This window comes from Panthera uncia (genome assembly GCF_023721935.1).
Source record: "Panthera uncia isolate 11264 chromosome A1 unlocalized genomic scaffold, Puncia_PCG_1.0 HiC_scaffold_16, whole genome shotgun sequence".
Classification (NCBI taxonomy): Eukaryota; Metazoa; Chordata; class Mammalia; order Carnivora; family Felidae; genus Panthera; species Panthera uncia.
Genome location: NW_026057576.1, coordinates 1,465,570 through 1,474,709, shown reverse-complemented (window position 1 = coordinate 1,474,709; position 9,140 = coordinate 1,465,570).

Below are 9,140 nucleotides of genomic sequence, written 5' to 3'. Positions count from 1 at the left end.
TGCTGTTTCTTGCTGTTTAAAAGCTCTTTCTCCATTGGCTAAAGTCCCATGGAACCTGAGAGCATAAACTTGGATCCTGTGTGATATAGAGATGTCCCCTGGCAGCAGCCATAAAAATCAGGGCACTAGTCAAAGGTATAGGCTCCTTTCTGGAATGCCAGTGAACTGAAAAGAGGCCGAAGGAGAGTGCAAAGATTGTGTCCACTGGCCTCTGATCCCTGAGAGGCCCTCTGTAGGCCCCTGTAAGTGCACCAACCCAAAAGCTTGCCCTGCGGGCCAGAGCTCCTGGATGCACAAATAGGCCTCTTTCTCAGAAAGACTGGTGTGGTTCTGTTATCTGTGCAGTGCCCTGTGAGCGGTAGTCTGCCATGAAGTGTCTCTGTAATTGTTACAGTCCCATGGGACCGATGAACGCAAGGCCCCCTTGGCCTCCAGAGCCAGGCAGATCGACGGGTGTCCCCTGGGTGGCGGCTGTAAAAATGAGGTCTCCACATGTGAGTTAGAAAAGGGGGAAGAAAGGAAAAGAAAAAGAAGAAGGAGGAAAAAGAAGATTAAAGGCGCCTCCCGGCTGTCTCAAAGCAGAGGGAGAATGTGCAAGGTGGTGCTCACCGGCGTCTGGCCCTGGAGAGTATCCAGCAGGCCTCTGCTCCGCAGGCCGATGCTTTACAATGAAGAAATAGGTCTGTTTCACATGGAGTCTGGGCACTTTTCAAAGGGCTGCTTTTGTGTTGGGCCCGGGGACGGGTAAGTCTGTGGGTGGGCCTTTAAGGGCTGTTCCTCAGTTCCCACAGGCCTGTGGATCTCCCGGGCAAAGGCCTCATTCGTCTTCAAGGCCAGATGCTTTGGGGATTCATCTCTAAGGTGCTGGTTTTAAAAGTCAGGGTGCCCAGTGTGGGTGAAAACCCATCACTCCTCAGGGGAGTTCCCTCCCGATTGTGGGTAGCTACACAGGGGAGGGATTGACGGCACAGAAGTCTCTGAGCCTTCCTATCCACTTCGATGTGGTTTCTGTCGTGTTTGCCTGATGTGAAGGGGTCACTCCATCGGTTTTTAGGGTTTTTTCGGAGGAAATGGCTCCACACGTAGCTATAGATCCAGTATGTCCGTGAGCGGAGGTAAATTCGGGATGTTCCTATATCGCCATCTTGAACCAGAACCTCAAATATTATTTTATATTAACGCAAATATGGATATATTGTAAAACAGAATGTAAATGATTATACTTCCTTAAGAAAGCACTCCAAACTCCAATGAAACATTAGGTTTGGAGGAGGTGTCTTCTCTGACCCAAGGAAGCGTCTTCATTCTCTGCCATGGGGGTTCTTTGGTGAGAACAGTGGAGACATGTTGGTCATAGAAAGCTTACCTGCCTGAGTTAGGGATCCCGGCTTCTGCTTCCAGCACTGCTACGGAGCTGGTGTGTAACTCTGGGCAAGTCCCCATCTTGTCCCTTGTAAAAGGAGGAGTCGGCCTTGGCCTCTCCTAGCACTAACTGCTTCTGGGCTCCGATCTCATCCGGCTTCTTTTCACATGTCACAAGGATGACTCTGTTTCAGCTTGTTATTGCCAGCTAGTTGGACCGACGTTCACTTTGAAAGGAATTTTCACTAGTGTTGAGAAGAACTTCTTAAGTATTAATCTATATCTTTCTTCGGGTTCAAAAGTAAAATTCCCCTTTATACAGACCTCTCACTTTCAAGAACCAGTAGAGTGCCCTAGATTTAGGGTAATAAATCTGTATTCAGTGTTACAGGTGATTACTGATTAAACAGGGGAGTGGGGCAGAGAAAGAGAAGTGGTGGAAAAATACTGTCAGAAACACTGAAACAACTTTTACGGATGGAAACTGGTAAAAGGTGACCCGAAGTCCACTCTGCTGCCTACGTAGTCTTGCCTGTGCCTGGAGCGAAGTGGGGCCACATGGAAGGGTTTCTTTAGAAACCAGCACACTCCTGCCCTTTCATGAGTCCCAGACACTGGGCTGTTGTTACAGCCGTGGCCTTCGTGCCCCACGAAAGCCGACTTCTAAAAGGGCCATTTGTGCAGGATATGTGCAAAGTAAATTTCCATCACTTTGGCTTTCCTTTCTCTGCTTTCAGAACTTGCTTACGAAAAGCCTGATTTCCTAGTATAACATGTCAATTTTTCCTACTTGCTTGGATCAGTAATCCAATCAGTTTCATAATAACAGATGTGAATCTAGCTTTTCCGCTCAAAAGTAGGATCAGTGAAGGCTGGAATATGTTTTGAAAAAAACCCGATAACCCTCATGCAATCCAAAGTAAACTCCTAGTCATTCATCATCCAGAACCACACACACACACACACACACACACACACACACACACACCAGGAACACTCAAGTAACCAAACTTTTAGAATATTTTACAAAGATATTTGGTGACACGAAACAGTGAAACTAAGTGCATTCTCTTGTCAGCATCATATATTTTTATTGATCTGCATCTGCTATATATGGTATCTACCTATAACATGTTCATTCATTCATTCATTCATTCATAGGGGTTTCACAAACGGATAAGCCAGAAATAAAGCATTTCTGGCAGAAGGAAGATGATGTATAAGCTGCACTGTCTAGTAGGGCAACAATTAGCCACAGGTGACTATTTAAGATGAAATTTAAACTAAAATGAAAAAAAAAACGGAAAAAAATAAAGTAATTAAAATAAAATCAAAATGAAAATTCAGGGGTGCCTGGGTGGCTCAGTCGGTTAAGCATCCGACTCTTGATTTCAGCTCAGGTCATGATCTTACAGTCCATGAGATCCAGCCCCACGGCGGGCTCTGTGCTGACAGTGCAGAGCCTGCTTGGGATTCTCTCTCTCCGTCTCTCTGGCCCTCCCCCAGTCGTGCTTGCTCTCGTGCACACAAGCTCTCTCACTCTCTCAAAATAAATAAACACACATTTAAAAAATAAAAACGAAATGCAGTTCCTTAATCTCACTAACCACCCTTCGAGGACTCAACAGCCAGACACGGCTGGTGACTGCTGTGTTGGAGAGGACACAGGGAGACCATTCCAGCATCACAGGAAGTTCTATTAGCACTGGGAGGGTGGAGAGAATATTAAAATCACATGATTGCACCATTTAAAAATAATTTTGAATAAACTCTATTTGCTCGTGAGCCCCAAGCATGGTCCAAAGAACATTAGTGACCTGATAGTGTTTTCTAAACTCTTTTAACTATCTATACAGATATACAATATATAATACATACACAACACAGAACACTGAGGAACGAATTTGTTTCATTGACACGTGCTCTGCAAAACTCTCCTTAGGAAGAACTAGAGGTCCCTTCACTGACACATTGTTAGTCTTCCCATTCCTTTGGTTTGTGTTTGGGTGAGTTTAATGCCACCGGAAAGTGAGAGTGGCTTAGAAAGATGGGAGGTTTTGTCTTTCCGAGGTGGCTTGTATATAAAATTGCTGAACTGTGCCAAAAGGCCAAGAGAATCTTTCTTTTTCATGCAAATGTGGCTCTATCCCTAACGACTTTGACCCTGAGGCCCCAACAAAGAAAATCAAGGGTCACTTGGGGTGGAGATCTTAATTGTCCTGTTTGCTTAAGGCTGCATGCTTGTTGATTTAAGCTCTTGTGCTTGGCATGCTTTTCAAATCAAGGATCTCCACCACCCATTCTCTTGTTCTGCTTCCTACCACTCCAGAATCCTACGGCTAGACAAAGATAAAGTCCATGAGTGACATCTTCTCTGAGTGTGTTCAGAAATCATTTGGAGAGAAGCCACATTTAATTATAACAGTGATGAAATCCTTAGTTTCTGACAAGGAGCTACAATCTATTAGGACACAATTATATTCAAGCACATGAATTTCCTTAGACAATATTATTCTCATCACAACCTCTGCCACATATGGTTGTATAGGTTGTGCATTGCACAAGCGAGACACATCCAAGGAAGTGTTATTTACATTATGGATATCATAGATTTGGTACGTATAACAATGATAAAAACAATTTTCCAGAAGAGGGCAGTAAAGTATCTTATCTCAAAATCAATACAGTATGATTATTTTCAGCAGATGGGAAATATAAGTGTCTTGAGGAAGAAGTGCTTGTTGAAAATGCATGCAAAGGCATGATTTTGATTATCACTTGCTCTAGGTCCTGTATAAAATCAAATCTCTGTTATTAGTGAAAGTGAACCAGTGCAGTTTAACAGGTAAAGAAAAGCAAAAAGAATTATCAATGTTAGGTACTGAAGTTCCAGCTTCCAAAATGCTGACTCTTTGTTAAAATAATAATATCAAGATGGGGGCGCCTGGGTGGCTCAGTCGGTTAAGTGTCCGACTTCAGCTCAGGTCACGATTTCGTGGTCCGTGAGTTCGAGTCCCGCATCGGGCTCTGGGCTGATGGCTCAGAGCCTGGAGCCTGCTTCCGATTCTGTGTCTCCCTCTCTCTCTGCCCCTCCCCCGTTCATGCTCTGTCTCTCTCTGTCTCAAAAATAAATAAACATTAAAAATATTAAAAAAAAATAATATCAAGATGAGACACCTGGGTGACTCAGTCGGTTAGGCATCTGACTCTTGATTTTTGGCTCAGGTCATGATCTCATGGTTGGTGAGATCAAACCCCACATTGGGCTCTGTGCTGATAGCATGGAGCCTGCTTGAAATTTCTCTCTCTCTACCTCTCTCTACCCGTCTCCTGCTCATGCTCTCTCTCTCAAAGTAAATAAACATTAAAAAAATAGTATCAAGGGGCGCCTGGGTGGCTCAGTCGGTTAAGCGTCCGACTTCAGCTCAGGTCACGATCTCGCAGTCCGCGAGTTCGAGCCCCGTGTCAGGCTCTGGGCTGATGGCTCAGAGCCTGGAGCCTGCTTCCGATTCTGTGTCTCCCTCTCTCTGCCCCTCCCCCGTTCATGCTGTGTCTCTCTCTGTCTCAAAAATAAATAAACGTTAAAAAAAAATTAAAAAAAAATAGTATCAATATATTATATGAGATATATAGTATAAATAATATACACCTCCTGGGAGTGTGGGTACAAGTATGATTAATGTAAATAAATAGGAACTCTTCCATTTTGAGGAACATCTGTCTCCCCAAAAGTGTCCCCAACATATACAGTCTTTAGTCTTTGGTTCTGCAAAAGAAAATTAATCAAAACTATTGTGATATTAAGGAGGAAAAGGCAGCACAGGAAAAAAAATTCCTGATTCACTTCGTGGTGTGTTTAAATCCTTTTGCTGTCATTCAGAACTATGGTCTTTTTGGGTAACAGTGAATGATCACGAAACCCCTATTTCTTGTGGAGCAGTTTTATCGTGAACTGTGAGATCACCCAGGGTCCCCTAAAAAAGAACAGGAAAGAAAATGGGGAGAATGATGTGTTTTTTCTCTTGCTTTTGGAAATAGGCAGAAGAGAGCTTTTAGAAGCATAATTAAAGAGTATACCTATTAAGTCCTTAGTAAGGAAAACTGGGGCATAGTCCTTAACCTGAAGAAGCTTACAATTTAGCAGAAGACTAAACATTAAGCATCACTTAACACAGTGGATTGTACAATAAAAAACAGAGTGAATGAATGACTAAAAGTTACTGTAATGCTCACAGTAAGCTTAGTTTGCTCAGAGAAAAGAGCAGTCATCCCTCACAGGGGGAAGCAGTCATAACTTCAAAAGGAAGTGGGCACTGGCTTTGTAAAAGAAAAAGAAATTTTGGATAATTTGGATAATTTGGGGGGGTCCTTATCTGTCTTGTTCACCATTGCCTCCAATACCATAGAACTGACCTAATACAGTAACCACCAACTACCTGTGGCTATTTAATGTAAGTTAGAATGAACCAAAATTAAATGAAATGTAGATTTCCTCAGCCACATTAGCCAAGTGTCCTTGTGTGACTAGTGACTACCATATTGGACAGTGAAGATATTGAACATTTCTACCGCTACAGAAAGTTCTGCTGGACAGTACTGAGTCACAATAGTGACTGGCACGTAGGATGTGCTCAGTAAGTATTTAACGAACGAGGTGAAATAAATGAAAGTTGCTGAACTTGCCTCTTAGAGCCTCCTGTTTTCTCATCTTACAGATGAAGAAAACAACAATTAAAAGATTGTGAGGATCGAGTGAGACAATGAAGCGAAATTACTCCAGGCACTAGGAGAACAACACTAATGTGAATTTTCGTAATTCAAGCTTCCTGGAACTGTGGGTACAATGGGATTATGTAGATAGGAAGGACTCAAATTTCACTGACACTTGCCCTTGCCTACCTAATACACATGGGTTCTCTCGTGAGGCCCCTCCTGATGTCTCAGAGCCCCTCGCTGGCCATTCCTGCCAGTGACCACTAGCTTGACAATATTGATAACGGAGACATGGATCTGTCTCCAGAAGCATTCAGATTCACAATTAAAGAAAAATCTACAGGTCAAACAACAACAATAACAAGTTTGTGAGTTAGATTCACCCAATATCAAAGTGTTTACGATCCCCCAGAAGCCTGCTTGATTATCCAGTCTTCATGGAGTTTTGCATCTTCCACACCAACTGGGAGGCATGTTCCTTTCCCCAAGACCTCTTGTTCTCCAGCTTTGCCAGTGGGCACCAAAGGACACCTGCATGTAGCCCTCTGCCCCACGGAGTCCTTACAAACACAGTCCCGTCAGCTTCTGCCTGCCTGCGTCCTTTCTTGCCAAGATCCAGACAGATGGTAAAAGAAGGGTCACCAGGCTGAGTCCTTCATGCCCCCATTCCTACCTCAGGCTCCCTTTCACAAGCCTCCTTGATGTCCCTTTTTACCTACGCAAATTATTCACAGAAGTAGGTATTTACAGGCTGCAGACTCCATCAGTTAATCGGACGCAGCCAGGCCAATTGGCTTCGGTAACAGTTCATCTCACCAGGGTCTCCCCTGTTTTGTGCAGTGAAGTGTGTCTAGTCCCTAGGCCGAGGCCCCTACCCTTCCCCACAACTTCTTGGAGGGTACAGTAGATGGCTGTTAACTCATTTCTTTGGATTCTCATCTTGGGCTTGGATTCTCGTCTTGGCTTCATTTCCAGGTGTGCTGATTTGTGTGTTTAATGACTTTCAGCTGCCTGGACCCGGCCCTGACTGTCCTGAACTGGGGAGGCAGCCTAGACCCCAGTTCAAGGCCTGCATCATGTGTACAATGTCTTGACACTTTGACCTGGCCTTTTCTGTCTATCTCTGCTTCCTTTAGACTGGAGGACTGGGGCTGCGGCAGGCACTTCTTTTTCCTTCAAGCATTCTGTGATCAAGGAGGTTTGCACCTGTCTCTATCTCAAAGTCAATCCTTAGGATCTGAGGCTTTATCTTCTGGAAGTATCCTAGTTTTCCACCATTGATATGAGTTTTTGGGTTGTTTTAGAATACAGAAAAGATGATCCAAATATTTACTTTTTTTTTTGACATTTAAAAACCTCTCTTTAATTGGTATTAGTCCAAAGATCAATAAAGTCATAGAAAATCTAAAAACATTACCAACTATCTTGATGTTGATATTTATACATTACACCCTAAAACTGAAGAATAAACATTCTTTACAAGTGCACATGGCATGTTTACTAATATAGACAATATTCTTGGCATATAACAAGCCATAATAAATTTATAAGGTTTGAAGCCATATAGAGTGTTCTCTTAACACGATGGAATTAAATTAGAAGTCCATAACAATAAGGGATCTAGAAAATCCCCAAATATTGGAAATTAATTGACATACTTCTAAGTACTCCATGGATCAAAAAAGGATTACAAGAAAATTAGAATGAATATATATATTTCAAATATATAAAAATATACATATTTCAAGTTTGATCAGGTTCTAGGTACCTTTTTGCCCTCGGTTTCTTCTTTTTTTGTCTTTTATTTTTTTAATTTATTTTTTAATTTGCATCCAAATTAGTTAGCATAGAGTGCAACAATGATTTCAGGAGTAGATTCCATAGTGCCCCTTACCCATTTAGCCCATCCCCCCCTCCCACACCCCCTCCAGTAACCCTCAGTTTGTTCTCCATGTTTATGAGTCTCTTATGCTTTGTCCCCCTCCCTGTTTTTATATTACTGTTGTTTCCCTTCCCTTATGTTCATCTGTTTTGTCTCTTAAAGTCCTCATATGAGTGAAGTCATATGGTATTTGTCTTTCTCTGACTAATTTCACTTAGCATAATACCCTCTAGTTCCATCCACGTAGTTGCAAATGGCAAGATCTCATTCTTTTTGATTGCCGAGTAATACTCCATGGCATATATATCTGATATCACATCTTCTTTATCCATTCATCCGTCGATGGACATTTGGGCTCTTTCCATACTATGGCTACTGTTGATAGTGCTGCTATAAACATGGGGGTGCATGTGTCCCTTCGAAACAGCACACCTGTATCCTGTGGATAAATGCCTAGTAGTGCAATTGCTGGTCGTAGGGTAGTTCTATTTTTAGTTTTTTGAGGAACCTCCATCCTGTTTTCCATAGTGGCTGCACCAGCTTGCATTCCCACCAAATGTTCACTTTTTATTTCTTAAACTTCTTAGATCTTGACAGCCAGTTTGCTTGTCTTTAAAAAAAATACATCAAAATTTTAAACACTTAAAAAAATTTTTTTTAATGTTTATTGATTTTTGAGACAGAAAGAGACAGAGAATGAGCAGGGAAGGGCAGAGAGAGAGGGAGACACAGAATCCAAAGCAGGCTCCAGGCTTTGAGCTGTCAGCACAGAGCCTAACACGGGGCTTGAACTCACAAACTGTGGAATCATGACCTGAGCTGAAGTCAGAGGCTTAACCAACTGAGTCCCCCAGCTGCCCCTGGGATTTTTCTTCTCATAAATTTGAGATTAATTTGCTTTTCTTTTTCTAGTTTCTTAGGGTGGAAGTTTTAATCACAGATTTGAATTCTTCTCTTCTAATACTGACATTTAATGGTATATTAAGAACTGAACAGTTGTATCTCATAATTTAATTTTTAATTTTTATTTACTTTAAAATTCACATACAATTCTGAGAGTTTTGTCAAATGAATAGAGTATGCTCTGGATTCAGAACAGTTCTATCTCCCCTATCCCTCAATTCCCTCTTGATGCTCCTTTTCATTCGACCCCTCACCATCCCCCAATCCCCCACCCCCTGGC